The following is a 17448-nucleotide window of genomic DNA, read 5'->3' on the forward strand; positions in this document are numbered from 1 at the left end:
TTTCTGGAGTTATTTCTCCACTGATCTCTAGTAGCATACTGGGCACCTACCGACCTGGGGAGTTCTGCTTTCAGTATCCTATCATTTTGCCTTTTCATACTGTTCATGGTGTTCTCAAGGCAAGAATACTGAAGTGGTTTGCCATTCCTTTCTCCAGTGGACCACATTCTGTCAGACCTTTCCACCATGACCCACCCGTCTTGTGGGGCCCAACACAGTATGGCTTAGTTTCATTGAGTTAGACAAGGCTGTGGTCTGTGTGATCAGATTGGCTAGTTTTCTGTGATTATAGTTTCAGTGTGTCTGCCTTCTGATGCCCTCTCGCAACCTACCATCTCATTTGGGTTTTTCTTACCTTGGATGTGGGGTTGCTCCTCTCGGCTGCCACCCCTGACCTCAGGGCCAAACACCTTGTGTGACAGTAAATATGAAGTGGTGATTAGCAGCGCTTTGGGGCTTAAAGTTGAATAAGGGAGAATAATGGTATTAATAATAAACATGTCATTAAAATTTCAATAAGTAATTAAGACTCCGATGGATTTCTCACGAATGTCTGATACCCTTCCTTGGGGAAGGATTTTACTTCCCAGTCCTGTTAATGGCTGGCTTTTTGGCCAATAGGAGACACTTTGTTGGCCAATAAAATGTGGAAGAACATAGCATAAATTATTTTGCTGAAGAACTTCAAGTACCAGTATATGGTTTGCTATATCATTTTTCCCTCTATCACAATAACAAGCAGTATTCCAGATAGAAGCATCTCTGTCAGTCTAAGCTCAAAAGTGAAGAAAACATAGAGTACAGTTGCAACCACCCTGAGATGTACTAGTAGCAAGAATATAAAATACATTTTTGAGGTTGCAAGCCACTGAGATTTTTGAGGTCACTAGTTACCACAGCATATCCTAGTCTGATGATTCACTGACTTCTCTTTTAATTGAAAAAATTAAAGTGCAAGAACATGAGAGGCCACATAACATAGTTCCTAAAAGCAGGAACTCTGCAACCAAATTGCATGGATTCAATCCCATCACCCTTATTTACTAGAAAACCGGTCTTAGAAAATGTACCTCTTCCTCGGATACTAATAGGATAATACTAGACTTAACTCATAGCATTATCATGTGGATTAAACACATTAATATTCACAAAATTTTGAGGACAAGGAATGGCATATGGTGAGTGTTACACAAATGTTTGTTAAATAGTATTTCTTTGCTAGGAAATAATAGAAGGTATTTAATTTGGGGGGTGGGGGAAGTAGTCATAAAAGGGACATCTTGCAAAGCTTTAAATTATATCTGTTTTGTCTTCTATTTGTTAATGTTCCCCAAGAACAAAATTTCCTGAAAATTGCTGCATATTTAAGGATGAGAGGACTATACAAGGCCATATTGAAATGTAGGTTCTGGATGGTCAGCTAGTCTACCCTAAGGGGTTATTTCCATAAAATGGTCTTTTAGAGTTCAAGGTTCTGATTGGTGTTTCCACTTAGGTACAAATTTCTACCCTTCACAGACTTTCTGGAGGGCTTCAAAACAGCTGAATATACAAATATGTAACATCCTGAATGCCCAGGATATTCCATAATTTAACAAAGTGAAAGTCACTCAGTCATGTCTGACTCTTTGTGACCCCATGGACAATATAGTTCATGGAATTCTCCAGGCCAGAATGGGTGTGGGTAGCCTTTCCCTTCTCCAGTGGATATTCCCAACCCAGGAATCGAACCCAGGTCTCCCACAATGCAAGCGAATTCTTTACCAGCTGAGCCACAAGGGAAGCCCATTATTTAATGAATCCTTGTTGAATTTAAAACTGGAATCCTCAAAAACCTAGAAGTTCACTAATTACCTTCCTGAGTGATTGGTTGAATAGTTCATGGTTCTCTAATGGGATTTTAAATGAATATAAAACCTTCTTCCCTTTCTCATCAGCACTCTCAGCCATCATCTGCTAGCTGAAGACCCAAATCTTTCAGAAGAAAAAGTTTTCTTTTTTTCATGTAGAGATGAGGCTTAAAATACAAATCTTCCTGGTAGGAGTAATATAACTGGAGTTAAATTTACATTAGTTGTACATTACTGATAACAGATTCCCAACAGCCAAGAAGGATTTCCTGGAAGAAGGCACAAACCATAGAAAGGAAAAAAGTGCAAATGATAGTTTCTCAGCTGTGCTTAGGGGTGGGGCCTTAGTTCTTAGTAACCCTACCTTTTCAAATCACTCATAATTTACTTCACATTGGACTCTCTTCAATACAGCAATCCTAATTTCATTGGCTGAATGCTTGTATTTGCATGAAGTGTTTCCCGAAACTGATTCTCTTGGTTGCGCAATACTAATCCATGAACCAGACCCTGCCTCCAGAGGTTCTGACTCACTGCATCTGGGCATTTGTATTTTATCACTGGAGGATTTACTAGCATACCATGATACATACAAAGGAAAATAAGCCATGTTAAAGACACGTTCTACAGTACGTACTGTTCCACTCGACTGCACATTCTGGAAAACTAAATTTTTTGTTAACATCTATTAGCTTCACAGTAACATATGCTTACTATAGACTGTGGAAAATCACAGAGGTAATAAAAATTACTTCTAATAAGTCCAACACTCAATGATATCCATATCATTCATGAAAATTTTCTAGTCTCTTAAGTTTTATAAAAAACATGTATTCATTGAGCAAATGTAGCATGATTTATTTGACCATGGGAGATATTTAGAGATTTTTTTCCTTCCAATGTTTTACATTAATTTCAATAATGCATAATTTCAACAAGCATATTTATAGTTAAATACTGAGCATATCCATGAGGATAAATTTTAAGTTTCAATAATAAAAAGTTTTTTAAAGTTAGGAGACTGTTGCCAAATTTCCATCTAGAAGCAACTTAAAATCTGAGTTCTTTAAATCAGAACTTTATGAAAACAACAGTGATTTTTTTTTAGAATTAAGCTCACACTGTCACATGAAAACCTTGAAAGGTCTTTGGCATGTTGGAATTGAAGAGTGAGATGCTATACTACCGAGGAGCAGTATGACAGTCCATGACGTGGTCAGATGATTTTAATGGGTGAAAGTTTGAAAAGCAAGGCTTCCCAGGTGGCACAATGCTAAAGAATCTGCCTGCCAATGCAGAAGGTGCAAGAGATGCAGGTTCAATCCCTGGGCTAGGAAGATCGCCTGGAGTAGATAATGGCAACCCACACCAGTATTTTTGCCTGGAAAATTCCATGGACAGAAGACCCTGGCAGGCTACAGTCCATGGCATCTCAAAGAGTCAGACATGACTGAGCACGCACACGTGCACACACACACACACACACAATCTGAAAAGCACACTCACAAATCAGGTAGGCAACATTCAGTCCGTGCCTAGCACTTGGTCCCTAAGATGGCTTTGTAGTTTATCACCCATTCTGCTGTTTACAAAAATCCTATGGCTTAACAAAATGAACAGTAAGACTATAATGAAAACTGAGAATTTGTGTATGTTAAAATGGTATGGGATTCTTTAATGTGATTCAGGGAAAAGCCAAGAGCTTATACAGATATTTCTACTTGAAAATGTGAGTATTCTTGAAGGTCTTGGCACAAATTCTAAAAAAAAAAAATCAATGATACCCTGCTCATCTAACTTACTGTTTAATTTTCTAACATTTATATTTAGCAAAATATAATATGTTGATATGCTGATAATATAATATGCTGCTATAAATATGATTCCGTGGTATTTCAGTGGTAAAGATTCCAACTGCCAATTGCAGGAGCTGCAGAAGATGCAGGTTTGATCCTGGGTTGGGAAGACCCCCTAGAGGAGGAAATGGCAACCCACTCCAGGATTCTTGCCTGGGAAACCCCATGGACAGAGGAGCCCGGAGGGCGACAGTCCATGGAGTCGCAAAGAGTCAGACATAACTGAGCAACCAAACACACCGATATGAATATCTAGTTGTATCCTTCTGAGAAAGCATAAAGGCTACCCAGATCTGACTAAAAGGAGGGTGTCTGTTTGAATCTAACCTCTCCTTCTTTCCTTGTCCCTTTTCCTATAGTTCCCTTCTTGCCCTTCCTCTGTGTGACCCATGCTAATCTTTCTCCATCCTGGCTGGGAGTGGTTCAACTTATTGTATTAGGACCCTTACAACTAGTCACAGAGTTTCACGGTCTATTTACAACTGCAAGTTTTCTTTTTTCTCTTTTTAAAAATTCATTTATTTTTTATTGAGATACAGTTGCTTTACAATGCTGTGCTAGTTTCTGCTGCACAACAAAGTGAATGAGCTATATACGTATACATACACCCCTTCCTTCTTGGACCTCCCTCCCACTCCTGCCCCCTCCCACCCATGTAGGTGACCACAGCACAGCAAGCTGAGCTCTCTGCCTTATACAGTACATTCCCACCGGTGTTATTCTGTTGTATAGTCGCTGAGTCACGTCTGATTCTCTTATGACCCCATCGACTTAGCCCACCTGGCTTCTATGTCCATGGGATTTCCCAGGCAAAAACACTGGAGTGGTTTGCCTTTCCTGGGGATCTTCCCAACCCAGGGGTCAAACCTCCCTCTCTTGCACTTCCTGCACTGGCCGCTGGGTTCTTCAGCACTGAGCCACCAGGGAAATCTGCACTATACAGTAGGTTCCCACTGACTTTGGTAGCAATGATTTTAAGATAGGCCTGTTGGTAACTATTTGAGGCTCCAACATTAACTTTCATGTGGTTTTCTGGGTCCTACAACTTTTCTCTCTAACATAAGTATTCTGTGTTCGGTTAAATTCTGTGTGTTTTTTGCTTCTTTATTACTATCTGTTTGGGATCTGAGCTTAAAACAGCACACCTTTAGGCCCAAATATGGGCACCATGATATATTCTTTCTTAAAACTTTCTTTAAAACATTGTATTAGGTGGCTCAGTCAGTAAAGAATATGCCTGCAGTTCAGGAGACCAAGTTTGATCCCTGGCTTGGGAAGGTCCCCTGGAGAACAGAATGGCAACCCACTCCAGTATTCTTGCCTGGAGGAGCCCATGGAGAGAAGTGCCTGGCAGGCTACTGTCCATGTGGTGCCAAGAGCTGGACATAACTTAGCAACTAAACCAGGCTTCCTTGGTGGCTCAGCTGGTGAAGAATCCGCCCACAATGCAGGAGACCTGGGTTCTATCCCTTGGTTGTGGAGATTCCCCTGGAGAAGGGAAAGGGTACCCACTCCAGTATTCTGGCCTAGAGAATTCTATACAGTTCATGGGGTTGCAAAGAGTCAGACATGACTGAGCTACTTTCACTTTCTTTAGCAACCAAACCACCAAATAAGCAACAAAATGATCAACTATCATTTACCATAGCCATCTCTACTCATTGTGGAACTCTTGTTCCCTCAATAACATCTACCACAGTTCAGTTCAATTCAGTTCAGTTTAGTCGCTCAGTCATGTCCGACTCTTTGCAACCCCATGGACTGCAGTGCACCAGGCTTCCCTATCCATCACCAACTCCTGCAGCCCACCCAAACTCATGTCCATTGAATCAGTGACGCCATCCAACCATCTCATCCTCTGTCATCCCCTTCTCCGCCTGCCCTCAATCTTTCCCAGCATCAGGATCTTTTCAAATGACTCAACTCTTGGAATGAGTTGGCCAAAGTATTGGAGTTTCAGCTTTAGCATCAGTCCTTCCAATGAACATTCGGGACTGATGTTTAGGATGGACTGGTTGGATCTCCTTGCAGTTCAAGGGAATCAAGAGTCTTCTCCAACACCACAGTTCAAAAGCATCATTTCTTCAGCGTTCAGCCTTCTTTATAGTCCAACTCTCACATCCATACATGACTAATGGAAAAACTGTAGCCTTGATGAGACAGACCTTTTATGGCAAAGTAATGTCTCTGCTCTTTAATATGCCATCTAGGTTGGTCATAACTTTCCTTCCAAGGAGTAAGCATATTTTAATTTCATGGCTGCAATCACCATCTGCAGTGATTTTGGAGCCCCCCAAAAATAAAGTCTGACACTGTTTCCATTGTTTCCCCATCTATTTGCCATGAAGTGACAGGACCGGATACTCTGATCTTAGTTTTCTGAATGTTGAGCTTTAAGCCAACTTTTTCACTCTCCTCTTTCACTTTCATCAAGACGCTCTTTACTTCTTCTTCGCTTTCTGCCATAAGGGTGGTGTCATATGCATATCTGAGGTTATTGATATTTTTCCCGGCAATCTTGATTCCAGCTTGTGCTTCATCCAGCCCAGCATTTCTCATGATGTACTCTGCATTTAAGTTAAATAAAGCAGCCTTGACGTACTCCTTTCCTGATCTGGAACCAGTCTGTTGTTCCATGTCCAGTTCTAACTGTTGCTTCCTGACCTGCATATAGGTTTTTCAAGAGGCAGGTCAGGTGGTCTGATATTCCCATCTCCTTCAGAATTTTCCACAGTTTATTGTGATCCACACAGTCAAAGGCTTTGGCATAGTCAATAAAGCAGAAATAGATGTTTTTCTGGAACTCTCTTGCTTTTTCGATGATCCAGTGGATGTTGACATATTTATCTCTGGTTCCTCTGCCTTTTCTAAAACCAGCTTGAATATCTGGAAGTTCGCGGTTCACTTGTTGCTACCACAATACTGCATTGTATTTTGTGCATTTAAGAAATACACTGAAATGGAAAAAAATCAACTGGAAACAAGCTATAAATTTTTTCAATTCTTCTATACATTGATATAATATCCCAAAGTTTGATACTTTTCATAGGAGCAGATTTTTAATACTAGTCATCTAATGGGTAAAACAGGTGCTTACAAAATTTTTACTGACCCATAAAGACTGCTTTAGCATCAGCTATAATTTTCAGTTCAGTTCAGTTCAGTCGCTCAGTCGTCTCTGACTCTTTGCAACCCCATGAATCGCAGCACGCCAGGCCTCCCTGTCCATCACCAACTCCCGGAGTTCACTCAGACTCATGTCCATCGAGTCAGTGATGCCATCCAGCCATCTCATCCTCGGTCGTCCCCTTCTCCTCCTGCCCCCAATCCCTCCCAGCATCCGAGTCTTTTCCAGTGAGTCAACTCTTCGCATGAGGTGGCCAGAGTACTGTAGTTTCAGCTTTAGCATCATTCCTTCCAAAGAACACCCAGGGCTGATCTCCTTCAGAATGGACTGGTTGGATCTCCTTGCAGTCCAAGGGACTCTCAGGAGTCTTCTCCTACACCATAGTTCGAAAGCATCAATTCTTTGGCCCTCAGCTTTCTTCACAGTCCAATTCTCACATCCATACATGACCACAGGAAAATCCATAGCCTTGACTAGACGGACCTTTGTTGGCAAAATAATGTCTCTGCTTTTCAATATGCTATCTAGGTTGGTCATAACCTTCCTTCCAAGGAGTAAGCATCTTTTAATTTCATGGCTGCAGTCACCATCTGCAGTGATTTTGGAGCCCTCAAAACATAAAGCCTGACACTGTTTCTACTGTTTCCCCATCTATTTCCCATGAAGTGATGGGACCAGATGCCATGATCTTCGTTTTCTGAATGTTGAGCTTTAAGCCAACTTTTTCACTCTCCTCTTTGACTTTCACAAATAGTCTTTTTAGTTCCTCTTCACTTTCTGCTATAATTTTAATGATGTCCTATTACACAGATAGTGACTTTATTAATGACTGACCAACAGTGACTTGGGCTTTCCAGATGGCACTAGTGATAAAGAACCTGCTGCCAATGTAGGAGATAAAAGAGACTCCGGTTCGAACCTGGGTCGGGAAGATCCCCTGGAAGAGGGCATGGTGACCCACTCCAGTATAGTTGCCTGGAGAATCCCATGGACAGAGGAGCCTGGGGGGCCACAGTCACGGGGTCACACAGAGTTGAACATGACTGAAGAGACTTAGCACATAGCACAACAGTGACTTAGAGGGTAGAATTCATAGGCTGTCTCACGTTTTAAAATTTTACTTGTTTTCAACTTTCTCATCTGTATTAAGAAATGGTTTAATACAGGTGAGATATTTTCATATAGAGAATCACTCTATTGCTCTAATCTTTACGGTCCTTCGTCAATGCACATGGTCAACCACACTGAAGGTGGGCAGAGGACTCATAAAGACAGTCAGTGTATATATTACAACATATTATGGAAAATGAACATAGCAATTCCTGTTTTGAAAGAGACTGTAAAACTTATTTTAGACTCACTACTTATGGAATGCTGTTTATTTTCAAGGCATAGTTATTTTTAAAATTGTTTATTAATTTTAAATGAAAACCCCACCAATATATCCTTTCCCTCTACCCTCCCCTTCTTTGTTCTTGTCCTTCCCTCTCACCATTACTCCCATATATATGTTTTAAGGTTAATTGAATTGGAACATTTGCATTTGGTATTATGGTGCATAAACCAAGGCTGCCCCATTGTTTAGGCATGTAAGGAAAATCTGTTTATCCAACAACTGTATTTAACCAGCTCTTAAAGGTATTGTTATTTATTTGGTAGGAACCAAAGTTGATGAGTGAATCATGAGGGTCAATTTGGGGCACTGTAGCACCAAAAAATACAGACACACTTCTTTCTCCTATTTAATTCTTCAAATTAGAAATAAGAGTCGGGAAACATTTCCATTTGATCTAAAATTGCATTAAGAGATGAAGCCCAAGTAATATACCCTTTTTCCATAACGTGTCTTACACACATTTAACATTCCTAACCTGAGAAAGATGTGAACAAGCAAGCTCTCACCATTCACTCACACTCTAAATTATCCACCAGCTTCAAAGCTGAATGAGAAAAAGTACAAGCAAAGAGGATATTATGCTTTTTCCAACCATACAATGGTAAATCAGAAAAGACATTCTGTGGGGTTCTTACAGAACTTATTAACCAAATAGTGTTTATCTTACCTTCCTGGCTAAATCAGAGCATTACTACTCAGAGCAAGTAATGAGCTCAGAGGAAGTAAAGCAAATACTGAGCCCTTTCCAATCCTTCCAACTCCTCTGCTACACACTAGTTCTTTGAATGTTTTCTCAGTTTTGTGTTTGGTTGACCTAAGAGCTCCAACTGAACTGAGCAAGGGCTTCCAGGAGGTGGTTTGGAACAAGCAAAGTAGGTTTCTTTGTTTCCCATGTGCTATTGGTAAGGTTCTCAAAGACATATGTCAATCAACAGTAAATACTTTTCCCCAAACATCTGCCTTTCCTGGCCAGCAACAGATTGAAGACTATGAAAAGAAGTCTCTTGTAACTTGAACACTGCTGCTGCTGCTGCTAAGTTGCTTCAGTCGTGTCCAACTCTGTGTGACCCCATAGACAGCCGCCCACCAGGCTCCTCCGTCCATGGGATTTTCCAGGAAAGAGTACTGGAGTGGGGTGCCATTGCCTTCTCCAAACTTGAACACTACATTGCCCCAATTAAACATGTAGCATTCAAGTTAGAAAAAACTTCATTTCACAATCCTCAATCTGTTGCTGGCCAGCAAAGGTAGATATTTGAGGGAAAGTACTTACTGTTAGATGTCTGTGGCCTTAATTTTGTTCTCCACTGCTATAATCTCTACCTTCTCTTCTGTGGCCTTCTCTTCAGTGAAAGAAAGCTGCCATTCTACTTTCAAGCATAGTGGAGAGACCAAACGGATATATGTTTTAGCAGCACCAGAAGAGCCATTTATATCAGTAGGGAGGATCAAGTGCATTACCACTTACTGAGAGTTTTATCATAAGTTTTATTAGGAGGAATTCTTTCAATTTCTGATAAAATAATATCAAAGATTAATGACTCATAAAAAAAACTTAAACTTCTATTTATTGTGGAGAATCACAAAGTGTAATATGAAACTTCTGTGACTCAATTAATAGGAGGTGGGGATTATGGAAGAAAGGATGAAAGAGGATGGCTGAAGTTGAGGAACAACAAATGACAAAGAGCAAGAGTTGCCAGTGTTTCCACAAAAAGGCACTACGTAAATGGGAAAAAGTTAGGAAATCGCCCACCATCTTTGATGTCTCCATGACTTTTTCCAAGACCTTCTCATTCCCTTGGAGAAGGGAATGGCATCCCACTTCAGTATTCTTGCCTGGAGAATCCCATGGACAGAAGAGCCTAGTGGACTATATAGTCCATAGGGTCGCAAAGAGTCAGACACGACTGAGTGACTAACACTTTCACTATCTCATACCTACAGCCATTAAAACAGTTAATGAAGAAGTTGAACCGTACTCCCTGTGGAGGACATTGTATCCACTTCCACTATCTCATTGTGTCAAAACATTCCGAATACAAACTGATTAGATTTCCAGAACTAAAAATTTATTTTGACTATTGCTTCCATGCAGAGAAACAGCCTTACTTTGAGAATGTTCCTATGTTGTTTATAATCGTTAAACTCAGTTATTTCAAATACTTAAGAAATTTATAATTCATTATTTTCATTGCTTAGATTTATATAGTAGTTATGAAATAAATTAGAGCCATTTTTAATATTGTGGCATATTAGGAATTACACATATTTGAAAGTTCTTCTCAGGTGACACTGTAAACATAGCCAATTTATTATCATTTTCTTCATGTAGCAATAAAATCTGAATATTAAAAAAATTCCATTTTCCTAACAAAATTAAGCATAAAAAATTGAGTTTAAGTAACTTTCTCCCTACATAGGTCTCCCCAGCTTGGATCTTGTGCCAGAAAACAGAAAAAACGCTATACAAAAACTTTAAGCATTAAGATGCATACATGCTCAGTCCCTAAATTATGTCCAACTCTCTGCAACACCATGGACTGTATCCTGCCAGGCTCCTCTGTCCATGGGATTTTCAAGGCAAAAATATTGGAGTGGGTTGCCATTTTCTCTTCTAGGGGATCTTCCCAACCCAGGGATTGAACCCTTGTCTCCTGTGTTTCCTACACTGACAGGAGGATTCTTTACCACTGCACCATCTGGGAAACTCAAGCATTAAGATACTTTATAGTAAACAAGAAAGAATGTGTTAAAGTAGGGCAAAATGATAGATTTTTTTTTTATTTTCCACACTTTCTACAGTAGGCATGTACCACTTCTATCATGTAAAATCACCAGTTTTTAAGTAGAAAAGTTTCCCTTTGCCATAATACAAAAGGAGGTAAGGAGAACAAAAATGAAAGCTATAATAATAACTCTAACAGAAATATTATAACTTTACAACTTAGATGCTTATAGCTACATGTTAAGAGACTGAAGAAGATCGCTTCCTCTATCACTAACCTTTAGGATGATGAAACTAAGGCTTAATTTACGTGGGCTTCCCTGGCAGCTCAGCTGGTAAAAAATCCACCTGCAATGCAGAAGATCCCGGTTCAATTCCTGGGTTGGGAAGATCCCCTGGAGAAGGAGTAGGCTACCCACTCCAGTATTCATGGATTTCCCTGGTGGCTCAGACTGTAAAGAATCCACCTGCAATGTGGGAGACCTGGGTTCGATCCCTGGGTTGGAAAGATCCCCTGGAGGAGGGCAACTCACTTTAGTATTCTTGCCTCTGTCCATGGAGAATCCCCATGGACAGAGGAGCCTGGTGGGCTACAGTCCATGGGGTTGCAAAGAGTTGGACATTACTAAGAGACTAAGCACAGCACAGAATGATGAAACTAAGGCTTAATTTACATTTAAATAAATGGCCAAAAGTCACAAAGTGAATAAATGGTTAAACCTGAACCAGAATACAAATTGTCAGCTCTTAGACCCTAACAAGTGCCCTCTCCATCACCTCATCATGGGTCACTCTAGAGGATGCCATCATATGCTTACAATAGCCCTGGAACTGCTTATCCATGCATGCTGTAGCTGATAATAATAATGAACATTCATATAGTCCATTCTAGGTGCTAAACTCTGCTCTGTGTACTATAAATATTAACTCACGTAATTCTCACAGCAACCCTACAGATTAGGTACCATTCTTACCATGCTATTTTATAGATAAGACAAAAAAACAAAACTTGAACCAAGATCATACAGCTAGCGATAAACCTGGGACACAGGCTACCTGGCTTCAGAACCTATGTGCCTAACAACAGCATTAAATGGTGTACCGACTTGCCTTTATCAGTTATGTTAAAGGAGAGGATGATCACCTTTGGTGCTAGGTAAACCTCAAGACTGGGGGCTGCTCTGGTGGCTCAGACATTAAAGAATCTGCCTTCAATGCAAGAGGCCTGGGTTTCATCCCTGGGTCAGGAAGATCCCCTGGAGAAGGGAATGGCAACCCACTCCAGTATTCTTGCCAGGAGAACACATGGACAGAGGAGCCTGGCGGGCTAGAGTACATGGAGTCACACAGAGTTTGATACGACTGAGTAACAAACATATATACACACACAAGCCTCAAAGCAAATTATAGAAAATAGTCTATAAAGAGTAAGTGCAGCATCACTGTTTTTCCAAGGAATTGCTTTGCTTATGTATTTACTGATTGTCAGAATCCAACTTGAATAAATTCACTTCCACACTGAGCCTCAGTGAACACTTGACTCATTTTACGGAGAAGGAATCCAGGTCCATAAGAAGCATCAATGATGTAGTTAAGAATATACTACTCAGCAGACTTTATCCAAAGACAGTTTCATTAAACTCCACCATTGTTGGTTCATTAAACTATGGCCTGTGACATTTCAGGGAGCAAACACAAAAAGTGCCACTTATACTAAAATGAAACTTTTCCTTACAAGGAAGTTGATTCCAGCAGGAGTAAGACTACCTAGAAGCAAAGGATTACTGCAAAAAAAACTCTGGAACATGACTTCTTCATTGTACATATGCGTTACATCTAAGCTGTTACACAAAATAGGCCACTGACAAAGACTGTGTTCAGAGAGAGTTATACTAGGCATAAGAAGACAGAAAATAAAATTTTCTTTATTTAACTGTACTAAAGTATGTATAATGTAAATTTAGCATTTCAACTTTTTCTAAGTGTACAATTCAATGACATGAAGTGTATTCACGTTGCTGTGCAACCATTACCATCGTCAATCTCCAAATCTTCTTTCATCTCCCCAGACTGAAACTTGATACCGATCAAACAGTAACTGCCCAGTCTTTCCTTCTTTCAGCTCCTGGTAGCCAGCATTCTAACTTCCATCAATATAAATTTGACTACTCTTGGTACCTCATAAAAGTGGAATAATACAAAATTTGTCTTTTTGGGGGCTTATTTCACTTGGCCCCTGGTGGCTCAGATGGTAAAGAATCCGCCTACAATGCAGGAGACCCAGGTTCGATCCCTTGGTCAGGAAGATCCCCTGGAGAAGGGCATTGCAATCCACTCCAGTATTCTCGTCTGGAGAATCCCATGGACAGAGGAGCCTGGCAGGCTACAGGCCACGAGGTCACAAAGAGTCAGACATGACCAAGCGACCAATACTAAGTAAACTAATGCCATCAGGCTTCCTCCGTGTCATAGCATGTATCAGAATTCCCTCCCTTCTTAAGGTTGCATGGTATTTCATTACATGTTTATATCTCATTTTATTTATCCATTCATCCATTGATGAACGCTTTGATCACTTCTACCATTTGGCTATTGTAAATACTGCCGCCATAAATACAAATATCTTTTAAAGCTTCTTTCACTTCTCTCAGACACATACCCAGAAGCGGAATTACGGAATCATACGGTAATTCTACTTTAAATTTTGTAAAAAAAAAAAAAAAAGGAAAGAAAGAAACCATACTGGTTTCCAAGTGGCCACACCATTTTACAATAGATTTAAAAGCCAATTTAATGAGTTCAGTTTTTCTGCCCCCCTCTACTTCCTCAATAAGACCACGTTCTTAACCCTATGATTGTCAACTGTACTATTTTTCTCCTCAGTCCAACACAGTCTATAGCCTCTCCATCTGTCCTTACCTTAGTAAGCCACCATTTCATTGACATTGTGGAATTTGTAGAACCATAGTACCTGGATCACAGGCATCTGCTGTGAAAACTGCACCCTTAAAATTTCATAATAGAGTCAGCCCAGGAGCCATGCTAGAGCTGCTTCATAAGGAAGCAAGACTGGCCTCAGAGAGCTGTCCAAGTTACTACATTTAGACTACATCGACCATTATCATAACACCCAACTTATATTTTGCCGTTTCATAAGAGAACTGAAATATTAACCAAAGAAAGCATAGTATGCCCCTGTTTTACAATATTCTCGTAAAGAATTTCATGAGTGCTTTCCTAGATAGATCCATATATCACCCACATTTGACTCTACCATAGTGTCTAATATGGTTACTTATACAATGTATGAATTGATGACAAACTCAGATGTGTCCCAAACCTGAATTACTCACATTACCTCCCTCAATGACTTTTCCCATGTTCATATAAGTCAACTCACTTTTCTTTTACTTAAGTTATTACCTTTAGCAAGAAAATTTTTATCACTAACATAGATGCAAAATGTATCCCTTACAATAAGAAAATAAATACACTTATAAGAAAATAAGTTCACCCAAGTACCACCTAAAATTATTTTACATACCACCAATAGAAATGCTAGACTAATTGCCTTGATAAATGAATATGGATGTATTCACCTCCTTCAAAATAGCATATCATCAACGTTTTGAAAAGAGTTACAAATAATTGGAGAACGAAATGGCAACCCACTTCAGTACTTCTGCCTGGAAAATCGCATGGATGGAGGAGCCTGGTAGGCTATAGTCCATGGGATCACAAAGAGTCAGACACGACTGAATGATTTCACTTTCATTTTAGGATAAAGAATTTGGTGCCAATATATTAACAATGATTTTAGGGGGGTGCAATCATGGATAATTTTATTTTTTATGCTTCTCACATGGAAATAGATGATTTATAGAAACATAATATGTATGTCTATAACATGTATAGTTATATATTTATTAAAATCACCTATTTCCAGGTGAGTGTGCATATGCTTATGTGCATATGTGTGATATTTTGTTAATAGAAACAGTGGGTGAATGAAAAAAAGCAAAAGAAGGTGAATCCTAAAAACCAGGTCCATCAAACTGATGCTGGACATCAGTGGGGTAATGACTGTTGTAGCCAGTAGATTATTCTTATGTCTAGCAATAGAGTGCATCAGAGGAATAATATAAGAAAGCAGACATAAGAGATTACCTGATGAAGAGTAAATATTTAAGGTAAAGAAATGACAGCCAGTCTAGCACAGGCATCTTCTGAAATGCTTTCCTCCATATTTAATCAATGAAATGTACTAATGGAAGACCCCCAATACACAGAGTAATATGCCAGGGGGTACTATATGCTAGGAGAATTATAAATCACTGTTCTTGCCCCATAGGTTTAAAAATCTAAATGATTCAGCCGTGTTGCAAAGTCTGAACAGAGATAATAATCTCTGAGTACAGAGAGGAGGAAGCCGAAATAAGAGTGGGAAAGCAACCAGGGAAGATTGCTAGGATGAAATGACATTTAAGGCTGTTGACGGTTGGAGTAAAGTGCATGAAAAGATTCCTTTGTCTCCACAGTATACACACCCGTTTCTCCAGGACTGAAGAGAGGAAGGGATAATCGTGAATGTAGAGTACCTCACCTAGTTAGAACTCGAGAATGCTGGAAGGGTGCACAGCTGAACAGACTGCCAAGGAAGGAAAAGCGAGTTCAGGGGAAGTCACAAAGCCCTGAAGTTTCACATGATGCTGGCTAGTTAAGAGGGCACTCATGCCAGCAGCTCATACTCCTCTGAGGCCTGGCCTAAGCTGTCTCACTTCCTGACATCCTTCTCCAGCTGAGCTATTTCCTGGGCTGCTCCAGACTCATCCCTTCACACTCCCTTCAGAGCTGCGGTTTGGCATCTTTGCAGCAAGAACCCCAGTGGCCAAAGTGCCCTCTGGGCTTGTCTCCTGGGAGGACCGTCCTGCCTATTTCCACTACTGAATTTACCCACAGAGACAGGCGGAGGAAGCTTTTTTTAGATGGCCAAGCAAATTGGCCTGCAGGAACTACATTGGAGTCGTGTGGGAATAATCAAATTCGGTGTCTGGGACACCCAGGCGGCACATGCGTAAGCTGTAAGCAGCTTAGAACTTTCCCTGCTGCATCACTGAAGCTGTTGGCTTAAGAAATGGAAGCATTTGAGGGATGAATGAAAACTCCTCCTCATACATGATGTTTGGCTGTGGCCATAGGGAGTAGTCAAGTTGAAGTTATACAACAAACAGTTGTTTTTTTTTCCAGAGCCAAGTAAGTGACTAGGATTTTCTATATCTGGATGGTGATAAAATAGGGGTCTGTAAACTCTGGCCTGCAAGCCAAGTCCAGCCTCCTCCCTGTTTTCATATAGCCTGCAAGCTCAGAATGTTTTTTCCATTTTGAAAATAGCTGAAAAGAAATCAAAAGCATATCTTATGATACATGAAAATTATATGAAATTCAAATTTCAGTGCCTACAAATAAAATTTCATTGGAATACAAACACACCTATTCACCTACGTATTGTCTCTAATTTGTTTCAAGCTTCAGATGTAGAGTTGACTCAGTGTAGCACAGATCTTATGGCCTGAAAAGCCTAAACTATTGACAGTCTCTCTAACCTTTTACAGACAGTTTTTAACCTCTGTACTAAAGTGATGGCCAGTGTGACCAAGGGCAAGTTGAAATAGCAGTAAGTGAGAAACTTTTAAAATAGGAACACTGTGTGTTTTTTCTGAGATGCATTTTTTAATGCTCTATTATACTTGGTTGCTATACTTGGTTAGATAGCATCACCGACTCAATGAACATGATTTTGAGCAAACTCTCAGAGATAGTGGAGGGCAGAGGGCCCTGGTGTACTGCATGGGGCTGCAAAGAGTTGGACACGACTTAGTGACTGAACAACAACAGCCTTGGTTGTAGATTGCAACACACTGAAGAAGACCTATATGTGGAGCTCAGCTTTAGTGCTTAAAATGCGACTTAGATTTCATTTTTTACTTTGTGATACTCCCTTCTCCGCTACCCATGCAAGCATGTACATGCAAACATGCACACACACACACACACACGTTCACACACACATGGAAAAAAATGATAGGCACACCACTCATGTGCCTCACAAGAGCTCAGCAACGTGCTTATGCTCACAGAGGCCCAGTGGTAGGAAGAAGTACAAGAGCAGTGAATTACAGACCCCCCACGATGGACCCCAAAGGAGGATTAACTGAAACAATTTTATGGAAATGTATTCAGTATGCACAGATGACAACATGCCAGCAAGCCATTTCAGTGCAGCATTCTAATTATAGACATCACTCTCAGAGCTTAGCCAAGCTATACAGTATCCTCTCTTTTACAGGGTGTGGTTGAAATTGACCACTTAAAAACTGGAGAGGTCACTTTTGTTAACTAGTACAATTTGGTAGCTCAAGGAAACACTATACCTCACTCATCCTACAGGACTGATTTTATTTTTGCTCTTAGAATTCTAAGATGATTCCCCC

Source organism: Oryx dammah, unplaced genomic scaffold, assembly GCF_014754425.2.
Source record: "Oryx dammah isolate SB20612 unplaced genomic scaffold, SCBI_Odam_1.1 HiC_scaffold_14, whole genome shotgun sequence".
In the NCBI taxonomy this organism is placed as follows: Eukaryota; Metazoa; Chordata; class Mammalia; order Artiodactyla; family Bovidae; genus Oryx; species Oryx dammah.